This window comes from Narcine bancroftii, chromosome 6, assembly GCF_036971445.1.
Source record: "Narcine bancroftii isolate sNarBan1 chromosome 6, sNarBan1.hap1, whole genome shotgun sequence".
Classification (NCBI taxonomy): Eukaryota; Metazoa; Chordata; class Chondrichthyes; order Torpediniformes; family Narcinidae; genus Narcine; species Narcine bancroftii.
The window spans coordinates 49,711,460-49,725,196 of record NC_091474.1 but is presented as its reverse complement, the minus strand read 5'-3'; the positions used below and the strand labels follow the sequence as shown (position 1 = coordinate 49,725,196).

The 13,737-nt window shown below is 41.2% G+C and overlaps 1 long non-coding RNA gene across 1 annotated transcript in view; it reads left to right on the top strand.

Moving 5' to 3' along the window:
• Positions 1–12,420, top strand: part of LOC138737510 (uncharacterized) — a 132,464-nt gene extending 120,044 nt beyond the window's left edge. Inside the window, exon 2 of the long non-coding RNA XR_011340988.1 lies at positions 11,963–12,420. This is a non-coding gene — a long non-coding RNA (uncharacterized lncRNA). The remainder of the gene's footprint in view (positions 1–11,962) is intronic.
• The last annotated feature ends 1,317 nt before the right edge of the window (positions 12,421–13,737 follow it).

Sequence of the window (13,737 nt, the reverse complement as noted above, 5' to 3'; positions counted from 1 at the left end):
CGGAGGCCAGATATCAAATATTGATGGGACAAAGCGTGAGGGTGATTGAGAGCCTTGTGGCATGGTGACAAGATAGCAACCTCTCTCTCAATCTCAGCAGCTGTTGATAATGGTCTTCTGGAGGGCATAGAGGCCACACCCACCCATACATCAGAGGTGCTCAACTGGAGACAGTAGATAGCTTCTTGAGAGTAAACGGTTGCAGTGACCTGATCTGGATCATCCATATCAAGACAATCAAGAGAGCACACCACTACCACGACTTCCTGAGAAGGCAAAAAAAGGTCAGCATAACCCCATGTCCTTTCAAAACTTATGCAGATATCCTGTCAAAAGCACCCCAGCTGGATACAACGGAGCTTGGCAAGGGAGCTGCTCTGCTCAAAAGTACCAGAAGGTGGTGAAGATGACAGGACATCACGCAAACCTCCCTCCCCTCCATGAATTCCATCTACCCCTCCCACTGCCTCAGAAAGGCAGCCAAGGACCCTGGTTACACCCTTCTTTTATTGAGGAGAAGGCTAAATGTTCAAAGATAGTTGCTTTCCTGCAACCATCAGATTGGACCTCACAATGGTGATCTCACTCTGCCTCCGCCAGGTACGAATCAGTCTTCACATCCTACGCTCTTGCTCTTCAACTTTGACCTGCTGTGTGCATGTAAGAGTTGACTTGTTGGACTGCTTGTGAAATGAACCTTTCTCACTGTACCAGGTATAACATGACAATAAACTTGAAATTGAGAAGCTGCTGAGAGAAGGGGAATAGTTGGTAGAAACAGTCCCTTAATTATGATGAAATGCCAGTTAAACAAGGATAGGGCACCCCTCCTCCTCACCAGCCTCCACATCCAATAGATCATTCTCTGTAATTGGTCCAATCTTCAATGGGTTTCAACCAATGGAAACAGCCCTTCCCCTCCCCTTTCAGCATTCCAAAGGGACTCTTCGCTTTGCTATTCCATAGTCGTCATTTCCATTGCCACCATCATTCTTCCATGGAACTGTCCCATACAACCCCTCCAGGCTTCCAACAGTCCTTGCAGGGGGGAGTAGAAACTAACTTGCACTAGTGTCAGTTCAGGGCAGCGCATCTGATTCTCCACCATGGAGAAACCTAGCGCAGACTGTGTGACTGTTGAAGAGCAATGCCATTCATTTCACCAGGCTGACACTGAGCTTCCAATTCTCCGGCCCATTTCCACTCTGCCTCCTTCTCTGCTCCAAGGCAGCCTCATGCTTGAGGAACAGCAACTCATCTTCTATATGGGCAACCTTGGGAATTCTTGGGAATTGCGTCAATTTTCAGATAACACAGCCTTTTTTATGGCTGGGTATTTCAGGTTTGTTTTGATGCTTTGATTCTTTGATTCTTTTCTGTCTACTACTGTCAGCTTTTAAAATCACAGTTTTGGTCAGCATCCAATGTGCAGACATAGCCTCTGTCCTCCTCACTCTTTCCCTGCAGCGTGCACTCCGTTTTACCCTACATTAAAAAAAACCACCAAACTATTCCTCTCAACAGCTTTGTAATGTTCCAGAGACAGGCCAAATAAATTTCTCGGCTGATGTACCTCCATGGCCAATACCTGAAATCTAGCCGCAGTCTTGCTTCTAGGAACAAGAGCACATTGGAGATATGCCAGCAAAGGGTATAACAGAGTGAAGAGACAAGTCCTTGCGACAGCTGAAATGAACCTTCAGTCTATGAATTGTTTCTAGTGGCTTGACGGCACATTTATAGCAAGTTTGTGGATATAAGCAGAAAGACAGAAACTGGCTGTACTTTAATACATGGAGCACAGTGAATCCCCATTCCTTTAGCCAAACCTCTAGCGCAGGTGAAAACTTGAAGTTTTGGTCACCTACCTACAGGAAAGATAGCAATAAAATTGAAAAAGTGCAGAGAAAATTTACTAAGGTGTTTCCTGGAGTTACAGGGAAAGGTTAACAGCTTATTCCCTGGAGCATGGAAGAATGAGGGGAGATTTCATAAAGGTACAATATTTACAATTATGAAGGGGATAGACAGAGTAAATGTAGATAGGCTTTTTCCACTGAGGTTAGGTGAGATCCAAAAGAAGACATGGTTAAGAGTGAAAGGGGAAATGTTTAGGGGGAACATTAAGAAGAACATTGAATTGTGGGAGTGTGAAATGAGCTGCCAGCTGAAGTGTGTAGCATAAATAAAAGCTCTCACTGGAGGGAGAACAAATGCTTTTATTAGCTTAGAACTCTGGGTAGGGTCTCACAGTCATCTTTAGAAGGGTTCTGGGTTTAAGTGAGAAACCAGGGTTATATGTGAGCAGATGGGGGCGGAGCCAGCCATCAGCACAGCACACCACCAGTGAATCCTAGTTCACTGCAACGTGATGAATGCGGGCTCAATTTTAACATTTAAGAAACATTTGGACAGACACATGGATGGGAGAGGCTATGGACTGGATGCAGGTAAGTGGGACCATGCAGACTAAGAGTTTAGCACAGACTTGAAGGGCAAAGGGCCTTTTCCTAGGCTGTGATGTTCTATGGTTCCATAATTCTTTATCCCATCATTTTTTTTGATAGCCAATGGCAGAATATTCAGCAAATCGGCAGTATATATTTACATACCAAGATTTTGATTTCTCCAGTGTATTAATAGATAACAATAGAGAAGAGTAGTATCCATGTCCAGTTAATTCATGGCACAAGTTCCTTGGAACAATAACAATTATCATTTATCATTAAAAATTTGTCATTTTTAAAAATGATTCATGGAGTAACTTAAAACTTTATGTGTTGCAATTCATTTGTTCCTTAGCATAAGAAATAAAAATATCTGCTGCCCATCAAGGCAGACATTTTGTTAATTTTTGATGGCTACTACTGTGATAACGAGCCTGGCACACGACCAATGAAACTATTGTGGTTTACAGGCTAGTAGGTGAATGTGGGAATACACCCTGTACCATGAAACAACCTTGCAATGCTTCAAAAATGAAACAAAAGAAATTCTTTGTTTATGTACCTGCAGAGTTACAGCTGAAGAAAATATCTTTGCTATTAGAAACCGCTCATATGCAGTGGTGTTGAAATCATAAGGATGGATTTCTATCTTCTCAGGGTGCCCCATGGAAATTTACGCCAAAGAAAAATGAATATTTTGATATTATTGTCATCATTTTGCCAAATGGTAGAAATTGTTTTGTGCATCAGCAGAAAATAAATGAAAGACTGGCCAATCAGTTTTGATATTGACTGTTGAGGAAGGGTTATTTGTTCAGCACTGGATGAATGAATGCTTGAATTCTCTTCTCATAGTGTCATTGTTTCTAATTTACTGATGAAACTTTGATCTAGGACACAGCACCTCTGAAAATGCAGCACTTCTTCAGTATGGCACTGTATTATGTTAATATTGGCTTGAATATTAAATGCTTGGATGCATCGCATTCTGACCCAGCAGTTGATAGTATGACCAACATGCATCTGCAGTTTTCTTTTTCAGTTTCTTGCCAGTTAATGAATGAGTTTAAACTTAAATTTAAACAGACAGACAGTAACGGGCCCTTTCAGCCCATGACCCCATACCACTAAACGACACCCAATTGACTAACAAATCCCAGTATGTTTTGAAGGGTGGGAGGAAACCTGAGCCCCTCTGGGGAAAACCCACGCAGGCACGGGGAGAACGGACACATCTCCTTGCAGACAGCGCGGGTTTCGAACTCCAGTTCAGTGCTGTAACAGCACTGTGATTAATCACAGTGGCTTAGCTAGAAGGTGCAACTGCTCCCCCTGAACACATTCTTCAAAGGTGGCACCTTTTTCACCTGTGTGCTCACTGCTCAGTCTCCTGTGATGTTTATGATATAGGAATAACAATTACCTACTTCCTTTCAAACTGTATCTTTTTAAAGTTTCTTGCATTTTGATGTTAAATACAAAATAACAAAGTATGATGAATTTAAAATCATTTGGAACGCATCTTGGACATGGTGCCAGCATCAAACCACCGCCACCCCCTCCCCCAGTCTGAGCCACCGAAAAATCAGCACGGCCCACTATTCAACCACTGATTCACTATCTGGTGCATTCTTTATATGCTCGCTCCCCCTAACTTTAGCCCTTGCTAACTGTCATCTCCAAAAGGGCACTGAAATTCTTATGTACATCACGTGAACTAAGCTACCACAATATCAACTCAAGTCAAATTTATTGTCATCTGACTGCCCAAGTTCAACTTGAGAGCACCAGCCCCAGATCTCTTAAACCTCTTCCAAATCATGTACCAATCAGAATCAGAAGTTGTTATCATGAATAGGCACGGAAAGTCAAAGTGAGGCAGTGTCTTTGGTTCAGTGATCATTCAGGAATCTGATGGCAGTGGGGAAGAAGCTGTCCTTGTGCTGCTGGGGGGCTCATCTTCAGGCTCCTGTACCTTTCCTCTGATGGTGGCAGAGTGAAGAGGGCATGGCCTGGGAGGTGGTTCTTGAGGATAGAGGCTGCTTTCTGAAGACACCATCTCATGTAGATGCCCTCGATGGAGTGAATTCTGGTGCCCATGATGTCACAGGCTGAGTTTTTTTTCTTGTTCTGAGCATTGGCCCCTCCATACTAGACAGTGATGCCCCCACCCAGAGTATTGGACAACATTCCAAATTTCCGAAGAAAATAAAAGTGTTCACGTGCCGTCTTCATGGTTGCTTCAATGTGCAGGTTCCAGGAAAGGTCCTCCAATAGGTGGATTCCCAGAGACTTAAAGGTACAAACTTTCTCCACTGCCACACTGCAAATATAGGTAATGATTGATCTCCTGGCCTCAGCTACCTAACGATCAGAATCAGCTCCTTGGTCCTGCTGATGTTGAGAGTATGATTGTGGACCTAGCACCACACAACCAGGTCCTCAATCTCCATCCTATATTCTGATCCGTCATCATTTCTGATGTGACATGATTTTCCTCTTTCCATAGCTACCATCTGAGCTGCTTTTTTTTCCCAGCATTCACCTCTATTTTAAATTTATAGCAACTACAGTAGTCCCCCCTTATGTTCCAAGATCCCAGCAGATGTCTGAAACCACAGATAGTACCCTATAGACACACACACTATGTTTTTCTCTATACATACACACCTATGATAAAGTCTAATTTATAAATGAGGCACAATAAGAGATTAACAACAGTAACTACCGTATATTTTGGTGAATGTCGAGTCATGAAACCCTAAAAATAAAATGGGGGGGGTTCGACCTGTACGCCAGATATACTTTTAAGGCCTTAAATTCAGCTCAAAATCTACCCCTTGCCAATTTGGTGTATAAGTCGACTCTTGAAAAACAAAAAAAACCCGACTGCGACAGATTTCATTGAAATTTTTATTGAAAACAACAACACGTTTTGAACCCATCAAAATCACTCTTGCTATCATCGTCTGATGAGGCAGCTTCAGCTTCATCATCAGTGTCCCTCAATAAATCATCTTCAGTGCCATCAATTGCACAAGAGATACCACACTTTTAAACAATTTTATTACAGTCTCTACTTTCACTTTGTCCCGTGCCTTGAGCACTAAGTTACACAGCCCTGCCTTTTGTGAATGACTTTTCTGCACTCAACATCCATGTATTCCATTCCTCATGGTCTTTGAATGGCTTGTTCAAGCAGACATCGAGAGGTTGCAATATAGATGTCAAACCACCTGGGATAACCGCCATTTAAGTATTATGTAGTGCTAATCTACTTTCAGTTTTCTCAGTTAAGTGGCTACGAAACATATTACAGACCAGCAAATTCCGTTCCTTGTGTAAACTACATATTGTTATCCATAGTTTACACCATTTTCATCCATCCATCCTTTATCATGAAAAACATTTGAAAATACCAACAGGGAATTTTATTTTAGGTTTAAGTTTGCATTTGAAGATTATCTTTTTCCCGTCGTCCATGCACAATTACACCACGGTAAACCTGGTCCTTTTGTGGCCTGAACTTCTGGTTTGCAGTTTTAACACTTTTCCATTTTACTGTTCTATTGCCTATCATGTCAAAATTCATGGGCGTTTCTTCCATGTTTCCAATATTTGCCGATGCAAACTTGTGTTTCTGCCAGTTCCGTATAATAAACTGGTGAAAACTTACAACTTTATGATCACATTTCTGAGCAATTTTTGTTTTTTTTCTCATAATACCAGATTTTTCTGAAGTGGTTCCACCCGCCAACTGTAGCCTCAAAATCATCACTGAGGTCTAGGTGCGACTTGGCCTCTGCAATGCAAATATTCAATCTTGCCTCTGTTCATGGACCCATTCTGCCATGTGTTTTTCCAACTTTGGCCAACGAGTGATTCCTCTTCTCATTGGTATTTTTCTTAAAGTCTCTTCTTTCTTCGTCCAATCTCTTACCAACTTCTCATGCACATCACATTTTCCTGGCAGCAGCTCATTTGTTGGATTTCTTGGCCATTTCTATCACTTTTAATTTAAAACTCGCTTCATACTTTTGTCGTTTCAATGGACCGTCCATGATGACAACCACCCCCAGCAACTCAATCCACAATTCTTGAAGGTTGACGTATGATAAAACCATTAAAATTGGCTGAAAAAGGGAGGTCAACTTATCTCCCAGTCAATTTATATGCTGAAATATATGGTAATAATAAAATAGAACAATTATAAGAATATACTGTATTTTATTCCATAAATATTTAAGGGTTTCTTGAACACAAGCACTGCACTATCACAATAGCCAATCTGATAAACGAGATGGCCTTCTGTGACTAGCAGGCGGGTAGTGTATACAGTGTGGATATGCCGGACAAAGGGAGGATTCACGTCCCGGGTGGGATGGCGCAAGATTTCATCACACTACTCAGAATGGCAGGCAATTTAAAACTTGTGAATTGTTTATTTCTGGAATTTTCCATTGACCGCGGAAAGCGAAACCACAGAGAAGGGGTAAACACTATATTGTGCTTTGTATCTCAGAGTTTTGGCAAGAATTTTTCCTCTCTTTTGCCTCCTCCAAAACAATTAGCAGCCATTAACAAGGCTTCAGCACACTCTCCCAGATCACTCCAACTGTATCATTCAATGGTGTCTCTGCCCTGTAACAAAATTCTTTTTGTTCACCCCTTCTCTGCAAGTTTAAACATGCTTGTGCCTTCCCAGATTTAAAGAAAGGTTCTTGACCTGAAATGCTAATCCTTTCTTTATTGCTTAATTTAATTAATATCGCCAACATTTTCTGTTTTCATCCTGTCATGAATCATCTTATGACTGAATAAGCAGCTGACCTAATTATTCACTCACAATAATTTGAAGGGCTTTTCAAAGATGATAAGTCGACAGACATTGCAATGGCAAGGCAATTAAATCAAACATTGCGTTCAATAAATCACTGACAACTCTCAAGTGTGGCTGCAGTGACACATTTTAGAGCAGACCCAGAAGTCAGTCAAAGAAGCTACAGCTCAGGTGGTGGTCTGAAATTTTGATGAAGTGGGTGTCCATTTCCAAAGGGAGGTCAGATCGTCCAATGTAGGGATGGATTATGGTGGGATCCCAATTGAGGGTTGAATTGAATCACAGGGATAGGTTTACTTGGGGAAGGAAAGGGGTAGGTACCTTTCTGGTTTGCGTGTGTGTGTGTGTGTGTGTGTGTGTGTGTGTGTGTGTGTGTGTGTGTGTGTGTGTGTGTGTGTTTTAACACTGTTTTAAACTTTATTTTTAAAACTATTTTTAACTGTTTCTGTGCTGTAATGTCCTATGGTTCAATAGGCTTTTGATTTGAGGATGTGTCCCAAATACAGGGACTGGAAGGAGAGTCTAATCATGGACAGTGGTGGGTTGAGATCTGATTGTACATGGGAGATGTTTACAGCCACCTTGCATATTGGATGCTTAATCTGAAGCAACAAGAGATCCAGTGATAGTTATGGAAGGAGGCATGCTGGCCCGACTGAAGCAATGAATTCAATCGTACAGCACAATAACAGGCCCTTCTGGCCCATGAGCCCATGCCCCCCCAAACACATCAATTAACCTTACGCTTCTGACTGGTGGGGGGAAACCAGAAGACCTGGAGGAAACCCATGCAGGCATGAGGACAGTAATAGTGCGGCGCTGACCATGCTGCCCTTTAAAATACCTGTCCCCCCCTTGAGCTCAAAGCCATTCAAGTCATGGCAGCTTACTCAATTCCATCCATTCACAGCCCATCCTGTGCACAACGGCACCAAGTATAAAATGCATTGTCATGACTCACCAAAGTGTCTCTGCAATCAACAAGCAGAACCACCCAACAAGGCACATTGCAGCAGCATGGAGGCACATGGAGTGGCTGCAGATGGACCAATAAACACCTCAATGATGAAGGGTTCTGACCTGAAACTTGGACAATTTTCTTTTTCTCCTACTGCTGCTGCTCGACCCAGCAGCAGATTGTTTGTTCTGCAGGTGCCAGTATGTTCTCCAAGTCACACTTCACACTTTGTAATTCCTTCATTATCACACAGACAATATGGTCACCACTGAACAGCCTATAACTGTACCTGAATGAACATACAAAAGCTTTACTGCCATCTTTTCAAGTGCAGTTAAGGATAGGATTAAAACTGGGCCCACATTCCAAAACTAAATGAAAAAACAAACCCTGCAAGACAGGTTCAATCTGATGAAGAGTTTTTTTTTAGTTGGCTTCAACCTGAAATATGAACAACTTCTCACTTCCCAGTTTCGATGAAATGTCTGTGACTGCTTCTCCGACAACAGATGCCACCTGACCTGCTGAGATTTTCCATTTTTTAAAAATTTCAGATGTTATTTGCAGCCTTTGCTTTTCAATGTTTGAGTTGGGAAGTGGTTGTAATTAACTCTGGCTGGTCCAACATGGAAAGCCGTTGAACTCTCCATTCCTGATCCCTCGCTTTAACTAACACCAATTTAATGAAATGTCATTTTTAGATTTTCAGTTAAATTTAATGTTTTAAAATTTGTACAGACAGCACGGTAGCAGGCCATTTCGGATCATGAGTCCGTGCTGCTCTATTAACCTACACCTCCCAGACATTTCGAATGATGGGAAGAAACCGAAGGTCCCGGGGAAAACACATGCAGACACAGGAAGAATGTACCAATTCCTTACAGACAATGTGGAGTTCGAAACCTGGTCCTGATTGCTAGCGCTGTAAAGGGGTTAAGCCAACCACTACACCAACCATCCCGCCTTATTGCAAAGTTGATGCAATAAGTTGGGCCAGCAAACTCTTATAAAGGGAAATGCTCAGCAGATCAGGCAGCTTCTGTGAAAAAAAAATCACAGGTAATGACATCGGATTAGAGCTTGGAAAAGTTCTGGCTCAGAAAAGCTTCAAGCTTTAGAAAAAGGGAGAGTGACAACAATAACATTAAGAAGGGTCTTTGATGTAGTGGAGTGTGGAGGACAAGATAGGCTGTAATTGAAATGTAAGGTAACATTCACTTTGTCACTTTACAATCAAATTCATTTTCTTTGTGTTTTTTCCCTCAGTCATTGTTTTTGATATCTTTACGATAGATTACATGACAGGGCGGCCCAGTTGGTGTATCGTTCAGCACAGCGCTCTTACAGCGCCAGTGATCGGGACGGGTTTGAATCCCACACTGTCTGTAAGGAGTTTGTACGTTCTCCCCGTGTCCACGTGGGTTTTCCCTGTGGGCTCCGGTTTCCTCCCACTGTTCAGAAACATACCAGGGATGTAGGCTAATGGGGTGTAATTGGACGGAACAGACTCATGGGCCGAAATGGCTTGTAACCGTGCTGTGTGTCTAAATGTAAAAATTTAAAGAAAAATTATATTTAAAATTACTTCATTCATGAAAAAGCTTCACTTTTTGCTTTACTTGAAAGCACATCAGATGCTGGTTTACAGCTGTGGGCTTTCTTCCTTAATTAACCTCCATCTTCAGACCACATCATGTCCACCTGATTTGAATTATTCCATTGTTTGAATAACTGATGGTTTTTAAACTCAAACTCATTCAGTAACAATCCAAACTAAACCTTCAGTTAGGAAAGGACCTTAACCCGAATTCCGATCCGCCTTCAAAATAAATAAATCCTCATGTCACATCTTTTTTATTCTCCGGCTGGTAATTGTTCACTCAGGAATACAGCTTGTGGCAGCTGGGAATGACTCATCTCTTTGTTCGTAAAGCAGTGATATTGGATTTGCATGAACTTCATTAATGATTAGTCTAAAATGACTGTTTAGAGGAAGAGTCCATAGTAAACATTGATTCTAAAATGACTGTTTAGAGGAAGAGTCCATAGTAAACATTGATTCCAAAGTGAACATGTTTGAATGAAACATCTTCAAGCTCTTCTGCAGCATTGTTTGTTTTGTAATTTATCCTCGGTAAAAGAGCTGAGAGCTGTGAAGGTCTATACTCTGCTGCTTGCAAGATGTAAGTATTCCATCGGGAGCAGTGACCTGGACTGAATTCTGTTTGCTCATGTAATTTACATGTTTAGATTTTCCTTATCTTTTTCATAATTACAAATCAATACAAGATGAATACGCTAAGCTTAATTTTGAAGCTACAGGTTTAAAAGACCATGATGCTAATGTCATGCAGTGATTAAGCTCCAGACAAGTGCTTTTAATTGTACTCCTTGAAACAGATAACTGTTGTTATGAATGTGTTCAATTCTTCATCAAAATCAACTTTGTACATCCATGAACACTGCAGTTATTTGGTTTAAACCCCTTATAATGCTGCTCACTCCGTTCATTTTTATCAACTAACCATAAAATCAATTCTGTCGTAGATGGTGAAAGTATGTAGGGTTGCCTTTAAAACATTTCACTGCTGCCATATATCTTGCGGTTTGGGATGGAACGTTGCCATTTTGGTTTTCTTCAGGCTTACAAACAACACCAGGAGGTGGGACATCTGTCAGAAAAGTGGCACGTGTGGACGATCACCGATAGCAATGAGGTGGTGTACAGGAGGGAAAGTAGTGCCACAAATATGACCTTGCACTCAACATTAACAAAACAAAGGAGCTGATTGTGGCCCTCAGGAAGGGGAAATCAGGAGCGCACGAACCAGTACTCATCGAGGGGTCAGCATTGGAAAGGGTTAAGAACTTCATCATTCCATGGGTGTCAACTGCCCTGTCCTGGGACCTCCATGTTGATGCATTCACGAAGAAGAAGGCACACCAGTGGCTATATTTCGTGAGGAGTTTGAGAAGATATGGCAGGTCGCCAAAGACTCTTGCAAATGTCTACAGGTGGAGAGCATTCTGACTGCTTGCACCACTGTCTGGCATGGAGATGCCAATGCACAGGACGGAAAAAACTACAGAGCGTTGTGAACTTGGCCTGCCTCAACACGGGCATCAGGACATTGAGGACATCTACAAGAGTTGGTGTCTTAAGAAAGTGGCATCTATCCTAAAAGCCCATCACCACCCAGGCCATGCCCTCTTCATGCTGCTACCATCGGGAAGGAAGTACAGGAGCCTGAAGACAACCACCTAGCAGCACAAGGACGGCATCACATTTTTTTTTAGACATACAGCACAGTAACAGGCCATTTCGGCCCATGAGTCCGTGCAACCCAATTTACACCCAATCAACCTAATGTTTCAAACGGTAGGACGAAACCGGAGCTGCCAGACGAAACCCACCCAGATACGGGGAGAACGTACAAACTCCTTACAGTCATGGCGGGATTTGAACCCCAGTCCCAATCGCTGGTGCTCTAAAGGTATTGTGTTAACTGGACAATGGATAATGAACTGTAAACACTACCTTTGGCAATAATTTATTTATTTTTAAGCATGTAATTTTATAGCAATGTTTGCACTGAGATGCTGCCACAAAACCCTAAATTTTGTTACATGTTCATGGCAATGAACAACACTTTTAAGTGTAGATGGGAAGGGCACTGCTTTCACGATTTTAATGGAAATGTCATTTTTGTTTTGCAGTGTACACGGTGAAAAAGTTTTTGAAGTAGTGATGACTATTTACCAATGTACTGATTGTCTTCCTTCTGAAATGCTGATGTTCTCCCGGAATAATGAGAAGTAATAACTCGGCTGCAATGAACGTTATTGATGAGCGGCATTTCTCTGCAACCTCCGAACGACGACAGTATCTTCAAATCTAATTACTTTGAGTCAGTGCCACAAATAAGGTTGAGCAGCAGAACTAGTTCTCAAATCTGCTGTGCATATCACTCCTTGACCCATAATGAACTCCTGCATGATCAAATGCAAATACAATTTACATGTTTCTGGGGATCTGTATGAGCTTGATTGCAACAGTAGAACTGATTGCAGCCAACTGGATTTCATTGCTTGTTTGTTGGTGATGTTTTTTAAAAAATAATAATTTGTCTCTTCTGGCAAAAGCAATAAAATTCTCTAGTCACTTTTTAAAATGGTACCATTTGTCTGTATCTCTCCACAGCAGTTGTAGCTCCAGCCAATTTATTAAAAGAGAACGCCAGCGCTGATAAATGATCTCCCTGTTAAGATGAATAGTGATGCTAATTTCACTATTATTGATAATAATTCAGTGCAGATAATGATCCCTCCTTGTCTTAAACGCTACTTCTCAAACATAAGGTTCTCGTCTATTACATTCAATCAGCAAACCTCTGTCTGGCTTCAAACTTCATTGTAACCTTTTGCCCACCCCCGTTCACTCAAGAGTTCTCAATGTCACTTTTCATTCTTGCAAATTTACTTGCTCCCACTGCTATGCGATTCACTTCAACTATGCCATGCAATCATGAATTCCACAGCCTAAACGAGCTATATTTCTTCTGATTTCTGACAAGCCATTTTGTTGTGTGAATTCATCAGCCCAGGGGCAGCGCGGGTGGTGTAGCGGTTAGCGCAACAGCCTTTCAGTGCCAGCCAATGAGACCGGATTTGGGTTCAAACCCCGGCCTGTCCATGAAGGAGTTGGTACGTCCTCCCTGTGTGGGTTTTCTCCAGGGGCTCTGGTTTCTTCCCACCCTTCAAAAATGTACCGGGGATTGTAGGTTAATGAAGTGTAAATTGGGCGCCACTGGCTCATAGAGATGAAATGGCCTGTTACCGTGGTGTGTGTCTAAATTTAATTTTTAATTTTCTTTTTAAAATATTTTTTAATTTAACATATAAATCCTACATACAAAATCATTTAATATAACGAACAACAGGCCATATCATGTACATATCACATATTAAACATATAGCGGAAATCAAAAACCTGTCCATGATTGTTTATTTAACTTGTTTCTTCAATTATATAAGACTCCAGAGAAATTAACAAAATACAAATATATCTCTTCTGATTTATGTTTTGGATGCCATAAGGAAGTGGGTTCATTTTTATATTCGATTTGGTTCTGTGAGATGGTTAAACCTTTTTGGAGCAAAGTTAAGGAATTTCTGGAAGTTAAGTTTAAATTTAAAATTTCACTTGATCCTATGATTTTTTATTGGGTTATATTAAAAAATTGAGTTTGGATTTAAAACTAGATAGATTTCAAATTGCTTTTTTTTGAGATTGGCTTTAGGTGTGGCTAGAAAATGGCTTGCAATTACTTGGAAAAATGAGACTAATTTGAGTATTGAAAGATGGCATGTGGAAATGAGATCTTGTATTCCCTTGGAAAAGATCATATATAATTTAAGAAATAATCATTCTTTTTTTGTTTGAACTTGGAGCCTGAATATGGAATACATCCGATTTAATCATTGATATCTTT